Consider the following 14802-nt stretch of genomic DNA (forward strand, 5'->3'; position numbering starts at 1 on the left):
TTTCTACAGCTTCATACGTTGCCACATGAAGGCTTTCTTGCACAGACTACCTATTTCACACTGCCTAGCCCCTGTAATGCCTGCAAGTATCTTTCTCAAAACCCTCTAAGAAATTATTCATGCTCTAAATGTGTATGCAAGTATTCAATATTCATAACATATTCATTTGCCTTTGGTTCAACTTAAATTATTGGCTATTTCTAAAGAGAAGCCTGTTCAAGGAATCCTCAGAGAGAATTCTCTATCTGTTACCATTTAAAACCCATTCTACCTCCTGAAAAATTATGCAGCAGAAATTAATCTATGTGCTTCTGTATTAGGGACTATGATCTTCCCAGGATTCTTTTCTTCAAAGAAATGAAATGACATTCAGGAAAAGAAATGATACTTAATTCCAAAACACAGGGGATATTTAACCATGTTTAGGACTAGTATGGGCCCACAAAATTCAGTTTATTTTTTTTAAAAGAATGAACTAAGAAATGTCCAAATATCCTCTATGATGATTCTTAAAGAAACAATGAGATAGTAATAGAACACCCAAGGGATAAGAAAGGCTAAAAGAAAAATAAATTTTGGATGCAAATACAAAATTCAAAAGGCTCAATCTGCAAAACTCTTGCCCCATCCAAAAACAAAACAAAAACAAAAAAGTAGGATTTTTGGCAATTCACCTAAACTAATATTTCCCCCAGGCTATTTTGGGTGATCCCTATGTCTTTTAAACCTGTATTTTTTCTTAGATAAAGCATGGGTTTTGTGTTTATAGACTGTTTTGATGCATTCTGGATACTGCATGAACACAAGCACCAACTGAATCAATTCTGAGGCACTTTTCAAGATTTATTAAAAATTAATTTGTAACCACTTGACAGCCCCTGTGTTTAGAATATACCCTGTTATTCATTTTTACATTAATTCTCATTTGTAAACCACATTAGTCTTTCCTGAAGGCAAGAATAGATTGAGGAATCTAATGTGTTTGTAATTTAATGGGCTTTAATATAAAGAGAAACTGTCTAAAGGGTTGTAGCAAGTCAAAGTGCATATTCCCACAGAAGGAGAAGAAGAAGAAAATTAGAGCAATTGTGACATCAAATCCAACCCTTTGACCACAATGGATTAAGAGAGTGATAGAGGGTGAAATTACCTAGAAAAGGACTAACCAACAGAAGCTTCACAATATCCTGCTTTGTGTGGCTTTGCTAAGCTTCTGTTCAGGTGCTTGTGGCAGGCAATACAGAACATCTAGCTTAAAGATAGAGGTGTCATAGTAAAAATCATCGAGCATATTCACAGGGACTTGCTACCATGTCTGAGCCAAGGTAATGTTGGAGAAAGACATTTGTATTTAATTTTGAAAGATTCATGAAAAATGCAATTCAGCCAGATGCTGGTGGCTTATAGCTATAAACTTAGCTATTCAGTAAGCAGCCAGGCCTGCTTATCTCCAATTAACCACCATAAAAGCCTTAAGTAGAGCTGTAGCTCAAGTGGTAGAGCACTAGCCTTCAGTACAAGAACTCAGAGACAATTGCCTAGGCCACAAGTTCAAGCCCCAGGACAGGCACAAGTGCATGCATACACACAGAGAGGTGGGGGGGGGGGGAGAGAGAGAGAGAGAGAGAGAGAGAGAGAGAGAGAGAGAGAGAGAGAGAGAGAGAGAGAGAGAGAGAGAGAGTCCCATAAAGTAATAAATGAAAAGATGAATTGACCAAATTTTAGTTTTCTGGGGGTTCTTGTTTTGTTTTTCCCCTTAGGCATTTCTAGAAACAGATCTCAGGTCTTAGGTTTATGGGGCAAGCCAAATGCACTTCAATTGAAATCCCCCAAAATAAACTTTACACCCCCTCCCCCCTCCCTGCTTTACTTCTTCAGTTAAAATGACATCCATTTAAGGTCAGTGCATGTGAATGTTGAACAGAAATGTTACCTACTGATTCCATTCCAGACTCTGGTACACACAATGCATTTTTTACACGTTGAAAATTGCTCATTCTGTAATCACAACTGAAAATGGTATTTGCAGCCTTATTTGGTTCCTCTGGCTTTACATGACATTGTGTGCCCTGAGTTTAATGTCCTCAAAGAAAAAAAATAAAGGAAACAAAATAATCTATATTATCCTTGGAAAGAGAGAAGGGACTATACATCTTCAAAGAACATTTGCAAAGTTTCTGAAAAATGAAGGAATAAAGCGAAAATAGGTAGTTGACCTTCCCATCTCTCTTCATGAGATCTCTGCCTGGTAATCAAATTCAAGTAATTTTTTCTGGAACAATTAGAATATTTAATGGGCCTCTCTAGTTAATCAAGTTCAATTACTATAGTCCCTCCATATCAGAACTTCTGGTTTCCACCATTACATATAGTCAAAATACGAAGTGAAGACTTCCAATATTAACAATTTGAAAGTTTTATGTGTAATGTTATTCTAATCACTGTGAGAAAAGCCATACCCTCCTGACCTATTTCACCTAAAAATAGGAATCCTGCCATTTCCCAGAGCTTCCAAGCTGTCTATGCTACCTATCTATCAGCCACTTTATATCTCTTATACTGACAGACCAACTCATAACATCAATAATGGCTATGCTTAGGTACCTTCACATATAGTCAGCCACAGAGTGGAAACAACTTGGCCATTTTTCTCATTTTTCTCATCTCATATTGTCAAAAGAAGCATAAACCTACCACAAAATGTATTTTGATAGGGAGACCAACAATGGCCACATAACTTGTATCATAGTGTATCGTTATAATTGTTCTAGTGATAGCCATTATTGTTCATTTTTAACTGTGCCTAATTTACAACTTAAACTTTATTATATATTTATGTATAGGGAAAACCAAATAATGTTTAAGTTTATTACTATGTGTTCATATATGCAATGGTGGTGATGGTATGTATTTCCATGAGCAGGCGATCGCTGCATATGTAACTGCATAAGTAACTGTGTATTCTGGATTGCCTCCTAAAGCAGAAAAGGGATATTAGTGGAACCCTTAGGAAAATTCAAACGAAGGCTCAAATTTGAGCCTTTGGTTGATGGTAATCCAATGTCAGTTTCTTGGCTGTGACAAAGTAACATAATTATGTAAAAGGTTAACATAGGAGATGTTAGGTAGAGCATCTCATGAACTCACTACATGATTCTTGAAGTTTCTGCAAACATAAAATTAATCAAACTTAGTCCTATCTCTGATACTTTGGACTAGAGTCTTTCCTGAAAAGCAGGGGCAGGTAGTCTCTGTGTTTCCCTGAGACTGATTCCTAATGATTTTAGCCATCCTATTTGGGGAACAGAGAACACCAGGTCAGCTCCACAACAGTCACAGAAAGCAATCATCCAACACAGAGGTGAAGTACACTGTTACATTGCCACCTCTGCAGTGTGCAATCACCTGCCTTTCACCTCCTAATCAGATACACTGGCTGAGCTAAGAATAACGGAGCCACAGCTGAGTACCATCCATCTCCCATTCTCTGAACCTGCTTATGCTCAGTGAGGCCCACACAATTGAGAATGTGAAATATGACCAAGTAACTACACTATGCCAGAGTGATCACTAGATATGTGATAAGACACCAAAGGTGGGGAAGTGGGGAAGTGGACCTGTTTGGGAGGTAGAGCACATTGTATAATATGCAGAACTATGATAAGGAATAGAAGAAATGTCTGAAAAAATGTCTAAACCAAATCCTCATACACATTCCAAAGAATTTTCTATGGAGCCATAGCATGCAATCAGGAAGCTGGAAAAATTAGAAATGGATTAATATCATTTGTTGATGAACAACATAATTACATATTTGAGTTTTATAGGAAAGCTGGTAAACAAAAGACAAGATATGACAGGGTTTGACTCAGGCAGTTAGAGCATAAGAAATAGTCCAAGAATTGTAAGTGAAAATGTTATGATATTTTAGAAGTAGAAAACAATGGGAGACATTATCCTGTTTCCTTATATCCTCAACAGTAATTTTTGTTAATCAGTTGAGAAAGAATAGCATCATTTACCCTCTGTTACCTATGCTTATAAATTTATAAAAGCCTATCTAATGTCCATGAAATTTGATTCTATCAAAATATATCTAACAGCTTGGATAGTATTTTTCCTTCTGTTAGTAACAGAGTTAGAGAGACAAATGCATTGTAATATAACATGTGCACTTACATATATATTAGCTATACACATACATGTATGCATGTGAGAGTATGTAAGTGTAACATATATAATTATATATGGAGCCAGGTGCCACTGTCTTCCGCCCATAATCCTAGCTACTCAGGAGACTGAAATTTGAGGATCATGGTTCAAAGCCAGCGAGAACAGCAGTCTGTGACGCCCTTATCTCCACTAAACTATTCAGAAGAAATTGGAAGTGATGATGTTACTTAAGTGGTAGTGTGCTAGCCTTGAGCAGCACTGGATAGATAGATAGATAGATAGATAGATAGATAGATAGATAGATAGATAGACACACAGACAGATAGATAGATAGATAGATAGATAGATAGATAGATAGATAGATAGATAGATAGATAGAGATATACCTACATATATACATATGTATACCATATATATGTATACATATATGGTTATGTAGTGATGGCTTTTTTCTATTTGCCATGTACATTAATAAATGTACATGTATATTTCTATCCATATATACCAAGATTTCCATAACAAACATATTCTCTAATAAAGATTTGAATATTAGAAATGAATTTAAAAATCTTAAGAAAGTATGTCATAATCAGGCAAGGTATGTAAACTTAGATATGAATTTTAACCCAATAATTCACTTCTAGAAGCTTGTCATAAGAAGATAATGCTAACTATTGAAACATTATTCACCACAACAAGAAATTAGTAACCATTTGATCATCTAATAGTAAAATATTTTGTTTTGTGGGCAGTATTCAGGTTTAAATTCTTATGTAGATATTCTTAGGGCCATGCCATGTCTCTAGCATTATTCTTCTCTGGGTGTTTTTAGCCTAGTAGTGCACTAGCTGTCCTAGAGTGTGCCTGAGCCATGCTCTGCCAACTTCAGGTTTTCCATACCGGGTAGAATCACAAGCATGTACCCACCATCTAAATTTACAAGACTGAGACGGAGTTTCAAGGACTTTTTCTATCTTGGCTAGTGTAGAATTTTGATCCTTCAATTCTCTATTCTCCATGTACACTGGATAACAAGCATGTACCATTGTGCTTACTTATGAGTTGAGGAGTCTCAAAGATATTTCTGCTTGGACTGGTTTTAAATGTTAATCTTCCCATTCTCAATCTCCCAAAACAGCTAGGATTAGAGATGTGAGCCACCACCATGCAGCTCATTATATTTCAGATAGATAGATAGATAGATAGATAGACAGACAGACAGATAAGAGTATGGGCCATGCATGTGATGAAATGCAATGCAACCATTGAAAATTAGGAAGTTGATATAGGATATAAAAATGAGTATGTGATATTGTACGAAACAGTTTTCAAGCCAATAGAATGACTCCTTGTGTTTCATAGTGCTCAGATTTGTCCATCGTGCATTTATATGGGCAAATGATAAAATAATAAAAGAAACTTGCCATCCTCTCTGAGAATTCACCTATAATGAGTTTGTGTTTCTTTTATTTTTCCTCTTTGATTCTAGTTCTTTATCCCACCACCATGTATATATATCTGCCTGAACAGACAAGATACATACATACTTGCTGCAGGGAAGTGTCAACTATATCAATGTACAGGAGGAGTAAAATGCCAGGTGTCATGGTATATTTGCACACTGTGGTTAGCTCCTACATTTCTTTACTCTGGGAATGAAAAAGCAGTGTGGAAAAGTTGAGCATTTCTAAGTCCTCTGCAGAGTGTCCTTTTTTCTTTTTTTTCTTTTTTTTTTTGACATAGGTAGATTACATTGATCTCTTTTAAAAAAGAAAAATTAAAAAACCAAACATATTTGTTCTTTCCATTTCCTTTCTCCTTCCCATTTGACTATTCAGAGGAACAGTTTAGATTTTCTGGGTCTTCTAAGTTGTTTTTTGTAGGGTTTGCCCACCCATTTCAATCCTGACTATTCAGAAGATCATACCCAGCAGTGCATCTCAAAGAACTCTTATATAATTCAAAACTCTTGTGTGAATAAAATGTCAACACAGTTTCTTTATAAGCTCTCAGTAAACCAGTGTCAAACACGTTGGCACTGCTGGGTAGAGAGTAAATGATTTTTTACACGTTGTGTGCTTTTATTCCTTAACAAAAGCAAGGAGAGGAGTCTGTTTTCTCCCCCTCCCTTTCCCCATCCTCCCCACATCTTTCTCTTTCCTCTGCCTCCAGTGCCCTTGAAAGCTGCGTTGAATCTGACAAAGGGCAAAGTAACAGAGAGTAGGGGAAACTAAAGAAATGGAGAGGCTCAAACTGCCTGTCTGAAAATCTGTTTATCCAGCATCTGGACAAACAGCCTCTGATAGGCTTTTCTTTCCATGTTATTGTGTTGATGTCAAGGGGGGAAAGAAAGGCTGGCCTCCTTCCCTCCTACCTTCTTTTCCTCTCTGTGGAGCTCAGCTTTCTATCATTCCATCGCCTTCCCTTTCCACACACTGTCTCATTTTGTTCAAAAGAGTCTGCCTCCCCAGTTTTATTTGTGATCACCAGGTCGCAGCGTCCCTTTGTTCACAGAGTGACCTTTACATTTCCACGAAGGGTGGACGTGCCTTGAAATCTCAACTAATTTTGGCAAAGTGGTCTTTAACAACAACAATGTAACTGACACTGCTAGGCGCAAACCTAAATGCTGCTGGCTTCATTGTGATTCATCTCATGTTTCTGGGTGCTTTTTGTTCGGGAATTGCAAAGTACAATGCTAGTGTTTAGAAATGAATGCAGCATCACAGGCAAGAGCTTTCCTGGGACTTGGTGGAGCCAGTGACAGTCCACGTGCTTGGCCTTGGAGTTATTTTTATTTCTTGGAAGGGGAGAGGGTTAGGGTTTGGATGAGGGGGAGGGGAACCACACTGGGCTGCCAACATCAAGTGGCTTCAAGAGTGGGCAGCTGGACAGCCACCTGGGGAGGGGGCCCAGGGGAGCCACTTGGCATTGAGAGCTGGGACATGAAGCTCATACAAATCTCCTTAAATTATTCCAGGAGCCCCAAGAACCTCTGTTAACCAGGACTGCTGGGCAGAACTGTCTTTGCTTTTGAGGCCCTATGTTGAAGGAGAAGAATAAACATCAAAAAAGTGGGATAAGACTCCTCCTAAAGCAACCCAGGCTTTTCCTTCCCTGCAAACTGCTGTCCCCAACCCACCACTCATAGTAATAATACATATTGGAATACAATACAAGATATAATATAGAAGACAGATAAAAAAGAAAAATGCAAATATCAAGCTGATAAAAAGCCAAATTGGGGGATTTACAAGGTAGAAACACAAGCATAATCTCTGACTTACCCCAGTTCCATTCTCCCCTCAGGAAAATGAATGCCTCACATGTAATCAGGGCCCAGTCCTCAAGAAGAAATCTTTACCAGAAGCAGAACAAGATGATCTGATGAGCCACTAAAAAAATCAAAACAAAATATTCAACTAGATAGATTAAAAACCTCTATTGAGATATCCAGCCAAAAGGAACATAAATCAAGATGGCTCTATAAAATCACTCTAGTGTATAATAGAAGAATATGCTGAACAGTGTCCAGGAAATGAATGATTAGACATTTTTTCCACTTCTGCTCTGCATATTACACCACATAAGGAAAAATGTAGTTGAAGATATAATCCCTTTTTTTTCAGTTTTACTATTGCCTATGAATATAGAACCCTGAGTGTTAAAATACTGAAGGATGAACCCCCAAAACATCATAAAGTGAAGAGTAGCACAGAGGAAGCACAAAGATAACAGTAACCATTATTGTGACAATTTGAAGCAGTTGAGATGTTAGTATCCAGTTCTCAGATGAAAGGAAAGAGCAGAGAGGGTTTCAGAGTTGGGTGCTGGTTGTGGAACAAAATCTCACCCTCTTCCAAACATGGTACAACCCCACCTATGATGTAAAAGGGCTGGGAAACAGAGTCTATAGCTCAGAACTCTGTCTTGTACATTAAGAACAGGAAACTCAAATTAAAGCTACATATCTTTGGTCCAGACCGAAGGGATGTTCATTTTCATTGATTTTCAAAATGAGTTCTTCAGAATCCTGAACCTACAGGGCTCACTACTTTAAATTTAATTCAAACAAAAATTCTATCACTTTTAGATGCTAAGCTATGACACTTTAGAAATTTAGAAAGCTAACCTCACTGGTCATAAAAGAAATGCAAATCAAAACAACTTTGAGATTCTACCTCACTGCAGTTAGAATGGCCGTTATCAAGAAATCTAACAACACATGCTGGTAAGGATGTTGCCACAAGGGAACACTACTACACTGTTGGTGGGAGTGTAAACTCATTCAGCCACTCTGGAAATCAGTATGGCAATTCCTCAAAAGACTAAATATAGAGCTTCCCTATGATCCAGCAATAGAACTCATCACAAATATCCAGAAATAAGGGCATACTATATCTACTAGCACAACCCACGCTCATTGCAGCATTGTTTACCATAGCTAAGATATGGCACTAACCCAGATGTCCCTCTGTAGATGAATGGATCAAGAATATGTGGTACTTATACACAATGGAATTCTATGTTGCCATCAAAAAGAATACTATCACCCCATTTGTAAGGAAATGGAAAGACTTGGAAAAAATCTATTAAGTGAATACAAACCCAAAAAATCATAGGCTCTATGGTTTTCTTCATTTTTAATAATTACTGTATGTCTAGGATTCCCCTAGCAGAGGAACACAATAGCTCAAAAGCTATGTACATATCATATGGCCTTAGAGGGTAAGGCTAAGCGAAATGAACTCCAGAATGTGAAAACAAGAGGTTTATTTTTGTGGTTGCTATTCTTAAGATACTATATGAAGTTATTTTTTTTCTCTTTGTTTTCCCATTATGGTTTATCTCATATTATTACTGTATCTGACTTTGATAGCTGGGATATTGTACATATATTTATTTGTTTATTTGAAATAGGGAAGTGAATGGGGAAAAACAGGATGATTGGGAGAGGTGGAGGGAGGGAAAATGGGAGAAAAACATGGAAGGGTATCAATGTTCAAGAAGTAAAATACCCCCTACCTGATAAATGTAACTGTAACCTTTCTATACATGACCATGACAATTTTTTTTAAAAAAAAGAAACTGAAAAAATGGAAAACAATTCTTCTTACTGGTGAAATCATGGCCCATAAAGGTGAGAAGTCATATCTAAAAGGAAGCAAAGAAACTGGGTACATACTTCCTCAATTCTCAGAAGACTAAGATCTGAAGATCACAGTTCAAAGCCAACCCATGCAGGAAAGTCCATGTGATTCTTATCTCCAATTAACCACCAAAGGCCAAAAGTGGATCTGTGACACGAACTAAAGGATAGCACCTAGGTTCTGAATTGAAGCCCAAGTACCAGGATACACACATACACACCACACACACACACACACAAAAAAACACACACATGCATGGATACACACATGTATACACACAAGTGCACATATAATTAACAAATAAAAGAAAGAAAACAGATTATAAAAGAAAATAAAGACTAAATGGGAAACTTTAATTTTTCAATAATAATATCAGCGTCTATCATTTTCCCCTGTATATTATATAAATTATAAAAATTGCAACCTGCATATTGGAGTCAAAATAGAATTTTCATATACATAGTCAAAATGATATGAAAATTTCATTGCCCAGAGGGACAGATAGTGAAAGTTATAAGTCCACAGGGGAAGCTATCTGTTTCTGTCCAAATATTGAACAATCTCTTTATTTATTAAATCAAGCTCATGAAAATTATTAGACTGTACCTGAGGCTAACTGGTTATCGCAGTAACAAAATACCTTCAGAAACATAACTAGAAATGTCAAATAGGCAAATTCACACATAACCTATTGCAACTAAAGTAAGTCCAATATAACCATGTAGGCTCATATGACAAGAAGAAAGGAGAACTACAGTTAGAGAAGGAAACAGTGGAGGCAGAGGTCAGTAAAGGACAGAGATCTCACAGTGGGAAACTGTTGACTTTAAAGATAGAGAAGAATTGCATCAGGTTACAAACTTTCTCTACGGTGATGGATACAGTTTTTAAGCTAAAAGGACAACCTACAGGATGAGAAATCTTTGCTGGTTATAAATCTGACAAGGATCTAATGGTAAAAATATACAAGGAGCTCAGAAAAACTCAACCCCCAAAAGATTCAATATCCCAATTAATAAACAGGTTAAAGAATTAAATAGGTACTTCTCAGAAGAATAAAAAAAGACTAGCAAACCCAAGCAGTATTCAACATCCTTGAGTATAAATATAAATCAAAAGTACATTGAAATTCCATCTCATTCCAATCAGAGTAGCCATTGCCAAGAGTAGGAACAGTAAATGCTGAAGAAGATACCAGAAAAAGGAACTCTGTTACACAGTTGAAAGGAATGCAAATTAGTACAATCACAATGGAGATTTTTCAAAAAACTAAATATAGGATTATTTATGATCTAGTGGTACCACTCTTGGACATTTATCTGAACAATTGCAACACAGGATACAATAAAGGTACTAGCACACCTGGGTTATCTGCAGCACTATTCACCATTGAAGCAGAACTAATACACACACACACACGCACACGCACACACACACACACACACACACACACACACACACACACACACATTACAGGGACATATGCATATATCCAGTAGCAAACTGACTGATTGATAATATAAGCAGAAGTGAGATTTCTTAGTGTAACTCCTTTGAATAATGAAGGAACTGCTTAATAAAATGAATATCAGGAGTTGGAGGGATTAGAAGAGTGAGGTGGGTGAATAGAAAGAGGAATGGTAGTTAAACACAGTCGTGCTAGCCATTGTATATATGTGAAAACCTTCAAAGGTCTGTAGGAATGGAATAGATTGAGGGAAGCATCCTGGAAGGAGTGGCTCTGATCATGACTCACTATGCACGCACATGGGCATGTTAAGTTGAAATTCATTTACATAACTATATGCTATTTATTTTGTTACTTATTGTATCTGAAAAGGGTATTTGCAGATACACTTAGGTTAAAATTTTGAGATTGTTTTTGACTGACTAGGTGGGGTTAGGCTCATCATCGATGACTTTGTGAGAGAAATAAAGAGAAAGAGAGAGTGTGTACAAGGAAAAGAGGAAGTGACCTCAAGAGTACAGGCTGGAATGGACAGGCCACAAGCCCTCTGAACACATGGAGTCATCAAATACTGGAAAAGGTCAGGAACAAATGTTCCCCTGCAGTTCCCAGCAAGTGTGTCCCTAAACACACTTTGGCTTCAGACTTCAGGACCCTGAACTGTAAGAGAAGAGATTTTGAGTCTTCCAGTGTGTTCTGATGTATTATGACAACTACAAATGCATCACCTTCCTCTATTCTAGATGACTTATATGATGTCTGACAAAAAGAAACTGAGGTCAAAAAGTCAGAACTGTTGGGTTACAATACTGTTGCTTATCTTTGTCACATAAAACACGATTCAACCCTCCAGAAAAAGAAAATTAGTAGAACTCCTTAAGTAATTTCTCAGCATATACCCTTATTTTATTCTTAAGTATTTTTTAATTTACCAATGCAGTTAAAAGATTTTATAGCAAATATAATTTCTAGAGAGTTATTATTGGTATAAAAAGTTATTAACTTTTATATATTTATTTTATAACAGGCCATGTTAATAAACTCTCTTTGAAATCCTAATAGCATTTCAATTCATTTGTCTATGTTTTCTTAGAAGACATGTCCTTTGCAATTAGAAATAATTTGCAGTCTATCTAATATTTATACCATTTATGTCATTTTTTTGCTTTACCGTTTTGCTCAAAGTGTCCAGAATAAGAGCAGTCATGTCATCTCTGTCTAGTCTCAGGTAGTTCTTCAAGTGTAATTATTAAGCATGACTTTGAGTGATTGTTGAAGATAGTCTTAAATATCTTTTACTTGTATAGTATTTTGGAATTTTCCTTTTAATCTGAAACATGTGTTTAATTTTGTCTAGTATCTATGGAGAAAAGACAAGATATATCTTTCTTCTTTCATTATGCTAGTCCTTCCAATGTTTCTTGCACTAAAATCATCATGGTCATTGGTAGTACAATACAAATTTTATTCATTCATAATTAGGATTTATATCAATACCTGGAAATTATGTACAACTATCGACAATACATTGTTTAAAGATTTTAACTGAGAGGTTAAAAATTCAGTAAAGCAGTACTTCCCTTCCACTTCTAGAACAGTACCTATTTATTTTCCCTTCAAGTTATTTATCTTTATCAAATAATTAGTGTAAGTAATGAAAATAAAGAACTACCAAAGATTTCTAGTGAAATAAAGCAGACTGCTGCCCAGACCTTGTGATAACAACTCAGCCCCACTTTTTTTTTTTTTTTGCCAGTCATGGGGCATGAACTCATGGCCTGGGGACTGTCCTTGGACTTTGTTCTCAAGGCTAGTGCTCTACCACTTGAGCCATAGCACCGCTTCTAGCTCTTTTCTGTGTATGTGGTACCGAGGAATTGAACCCAGGTCTTCATGCATGCTAGGCAAGCACTCTACCACTAGGCCAAACTCTGGCCCCAGTGCCACATCTTTTTTTTGTTGTTGTTATTGTAATTAGTAAAAGGGTTACATGACATTTGCCACATAGAAGGTGCATTAATTCATATACATTGATACCCTTTCACATGTCTTAGTACCCATTTCCCTCCCTCCCCCACACTCCCCACCCGTCTTGGTTTTCCCCCCTTCCCTATCAAATTTCAAATATCCAAATACAAATAAATTCAATATATCAGATAACAAAGTGAGATACTATAACAATATGAAATAACCAAGGGACAGCAAAGGAGATGAGAGACAACATAGTACATTAAGGACAACAATCATTCATTATATGGCTTTTGTTTCAATATCCTGGAGGTCCTTTCAATTAGCTTCACATTATATGGCCTTATGTATCAAGATTTTGCTCTATTGCAGATCTCTGCTAGTAGACCAGTGCCACATCTTTAAGGCAAAGAAACTCTATCTAAAAGAGATGAGGTTTTTCTTTGTGCCCCATTATATTTGAGTGAATTCTGATGTCTTTTTATTGGTTTCGTACTTTTGCATATTATATTCCTCATTTAAATTTCATACCCATTTCTTTTAAGTTGGTCAGAGGTTCATATTTTTGTTTAATATTTTAAATAGCTATGTCTTAGATCATATATATGTGAATATTTGTTTTGCTCTGTAATATCATTTTGTAATTAGCTTAAATCATTGCTAATTTTCTTGATCTTCCCCAAACAGTATCATTGCAATTTTCAAAATCTTTTCAGTAAGGTGTATGGCTTACTTTCATTACTTTCATTTAACTAAAGATTTTTTTTTAAAGTTAACATCGTATTTCTAGCATTTCTTCTAAATACTCTATTATGGAAGATATGATTTTTCTATAACCTAACAATTACCTAGGAATAGGCATTAACTTTTACTGTTAAGTTGAAAATATGGAAATTCTTTAGATGATACTTTCTTGATTGCTGGTAATTTTATTATGTTATGATCAGTAACTATATTCTTCTTGATTGTTTAAAGAATCCTTATAAGGCCAGGAGTGTAGCCTAGTGGGTGAGTGATTCCCTAGCATGCAGAAAGCCCTGGGTTCAATTCCTCAGCACCACATACACAGAAAAAGCCAAAGTGGTTCTGTGGCTCAAGTGGTAGAGCACTAGCCGTGAGCAAATGTGCTCATGGACAGTGCACAGGCCCTGAATACAAGCTCCATGACTGGCAAAAACAGGAAAATGTTGAAATACTTTGTAATCTCCGAAAGAGTAGAGTTCCAAATATTGCATAGGAACTCATGCATATTTCTTTCTTTGCCCAACCTCCAGTTAGATATAATTATTAACTAAACATTACTGGACTTCTCTGTAATTTTGCTAAATTACATATACCAGTGACATCCTGAGAATAAAAGCATGAACAGGGAGTGGATTCAATATTTATGAATCTACAGATGACCTTATTTTAGCATTTTCTAAGTGAATTGATTTGATAATTTTAATAAATAGACATTTTAGCCTTTGGTATGGAGACATATTGCAAACATATTGCAAATACTTTGACTGCCCTCATCGTTCTATTGTGTTCTAGCATTGAATGTCATTTATGTACTATACATACAGATTTATATTGTCTCCTTTATTTGGCAATGACTCAGAGAAGTTTTAGAGTATCTCCAGTTATTGCATTTCTGTCAAATTATCATTTATACACAACCGTTTTTCTTCCTCTGCTTCAATGTAATCTTATTTGTAAAGAAAAGGTTCATGAAACTTCATTTATCATGAGTTTAGTCTTTTATTATGAAATAATGGTATTCACTTTTCCATTTAACACTTTTTCTGTAAATGTCATCTTACATGTTTGAATTTTTACCTGTATTTACCTAACTTTTGCAACAAGCACTTATTGCACATATTCACTGTCATTTTATTCTAAGTATGTTCTCATCAATAAACAAGATTTAGATATGGATTTTCTTTTTTTACACAGAAAACCTTTGTGTTTCGCAGATGAGTTTTTCCTGATTTTATCTATTGTTTCACTATATTGGGCCTCACCTTTACCATTTGGGGTTTTTTAATACATTTTGCTGTG

This window comes from Megascapheus bottae, chromosome 7, assembly GCF_031878675.1.
Source record: "Megascapheus bottae isolate mThoBot1 chromosome 7, mThoBot2.hap1, whole genome shotgun sequence".
Lineage (NCBI taxonomy): Eukaryota > Metazoa > Chordata > Mammalia > Rodentia > Geomyidae > Megascapheus > Megascapheus bottae.